The 2,501-nt window shown below is 43.3% G+C and overlaps 1 protein-coding gene across 1 annotated transcript in view; it reads right to left on the bottom strand.

The window, feature by feature from the left end:
* WDR19 (WD repeat domain 19) overlaps positions 1-2,501 on the bottom strand; it is a 370,238-nt gene that overhangs the window by 177,224 nt on the left and 190,513 nt on the right. The window lies entirely within an intron of this gene.

Below are 2,501 nucleotides of genomic sequence, written 5' to 3'. Positions count from 1 at the left end.
CATTTGTTTGGTACAATACTTTGTTTTACATGTTGTGAAGGTGCAGAGGGGTAGCCATGTTAGTCAGCTGTAGCCTAAATAACAAAAGTCTTGGGGTTCCTTGAAGACTAACAAATTTATTTGGGTCTGAGCTTTCACAAGTCACAGCCCACTCCCACCGGTTACATGAAGGTTGTACAATTGCTTTTGATGGAATGTTTCCTTTGACTCTAGGCAGGGGTGGGCAGGTTGTACAAGGGCCACTTTTCACCTGCCACAGTAACCCCTGGGGCTTGAAGCATTTTGGCACCAGAAGCAGAAAACTCAGACAGCACCCCCACCCCACTACCAGTGCAGGGTGGGGAACCTTTATAACCATGCTACCTCAACAATGCCCTTCATTTTGCTGGCTGTATCAGCATGCTTAATGACAGGGCTATTCCCAAACCCCTTTTCAAAAGCAGTATGTATTTAACTAGATGTCACAGTAATGAAATTGTCAGGAGTCCAGCACCATCATAAATGGCCAGAGCCTGTTGAAAACACGGGTGACTGCAGTGGAGGAAGCATACACATTCAGTGCAAGGCTTTCAAAAGCCACACTGAAGGAAGAGGATGAGCTATAAGACCCTTTGGTTCTTAACTCTTCTCTGTCAATTCCTGTGACTTGTGTGATTAGCCTTCTTTAGACAACATCCATACATACCCACTAAACTGGAAATCTGATGCAAGCAGAACTCTCTTGGCAAGGAAGCTTTTGTAAAGTGGAAGAAAACTGGCCTGGTTTTTCATTTAGGCAGCTGAGATGTGAAACAAATATGGGATGGTAGCTTTTACAGCCTTATTTGCAAGCCTGCACTAGAAGGTAAAGAATTATTCCATTGTCAGAGATAGCAAACCTCCATTGGTTCCAGCGGGTCACAGTTGCATCTAGGCGTTCTGGAACCTACATGAATGTTAGAGACTGAGAGCAATCTCTTGGTTAGCCTGTTCCGTCATACAAACTTAACAAATGTAATGTATTCCACAGTCAGGTGTGTATATGTGCTGTTCAGATTTCTGCAGTGGCCATTCACCATTAACTGGGGCAGGGGGATAGAATGTTGGACTTGAAATGAGGAGACTTATGTTTCAGATCTCCCCTCATTCATAAGATCCTGAGGTTTGTCGCACTCTCAGCCTAAACCACATTACAGAGTTCTTAAGATAAAGTAGAGAAGGGGAATACAATGTACCTGCCCTTGAACTCCTTGGAGAAATTGTGGAGTAAAAAATGTAAGCATCTGACCCATTTTCTTTCATTTTGCCATCTTTTTCACTGCAATTTGTTGTTCTAATGAGACCTGCTGCTTGGTTCATTCAAGCATTAGTGCTCAAAGTGAGAGATGTAGCTATTGGTAAAAAAAGACTGGGGGCCCCCATCTAGGCTACTGTGTAGGAGGAATTCCAAGCAATGTGGCTTGAATGCCTGTGTAATATCCCCACCCACTTTTTGTATTATCGTTTATGCCACGTACCAACCACTCTTTTAATGCTTCCCTGCCTCCTTACCTTTTGGAATATCAGATGGCAGTGATCAGCTGTAAGTGCCACCCTCTAAAATGGCTGTTCAGAAAACCGTTGCCTCAAATCAATGGTCCTGTCCATGTTTCCTGATTTAGAAGGGTTCACGTCTTTGGCACAAGAGCCTAGCCCATTGCTGTTCCTGCAGGGCCCCACACAAATAATGTCTACATAAATGTACATGAGCTCAAGGGGATGTGCTTACTTGGCCTAAAAAAGCCAAACCAATGAAACAAATGTCCAATGAAACAAAGGCCCCATGGTTCTAGTGCAGGGGTGGTCAAACTGTGGCTCTTTCACACACATTGTGTGGCTCTCAAAGCTCCCATCGCCCCATCAGCTGGTTTGGAGAAGACATTTCTCTCTTTAAATCACTTCAAGTTAAGCCAGCAGGTGGCCTGGAAAATACATTTATAGCTTAAAGTTGTTTGCTTTTCACCGCTCCCTCTCTCCCCAACCCTCCCCTCATCTTTTTGCCTTCCTTCCAGCTCTCAAACATCTGACATTCATGTCTTGTGGCTCTCAAACATCTGATGTTTATTCTATGTAGTTCTTATGTTAAGCAAGTTTGGCTACCCCTGCTCTAGGGGAACAAAATGTATATTTAATTGTGCTTGCTACCTCACTGTGATTACAAACAATAAATTTTATGCTCATTGATATTGATCTGCTGTGTTGCTGGAGCACTTGGTGTTCAATGGCAAGTTTAGATGTAGTAGGTCTCTCAGTCAGAAATGGGGACAATCTATGGGATCCATTCATTCCTAGGTATAAGCTCAGTAGGCAGGACAGGGAGGGATGGGCTGGGGAAAGTGTTGTACATCAAAAACAGCATAGAATCAAAGGTTACAATACATCAGAGGAATTAACTCCCCAACAGAAATTATATGGGCCCTAAGGGTTACTTAAAAGTGGAAGTATACTATTGCTTACTTGATCAAACACTTGAGACTGATCTT

Source organism: Heteronotia binoei, chromosome 9 (assembly GCF_032191835.1).
Source record: "Heteronotia binoei isolate CCM8104 ecotype False Entrance Well chromosome 9, APGP_CSIRO_Hbin_v1, whole genome shotgun sequence".
In the NCBI taxonomy this organism is placed as follows: domain Eukaryota; kingdom Metazoa; phylum Chordata; class Lepidosauria; order Squamata; family Gekkonidae; genus Heteronotia; species Heteronotia binoei.
Note: the sequence above shows the minus strand (reverse complement) of the source record. Positions and strands in the feature narration are given on the sequence as shown.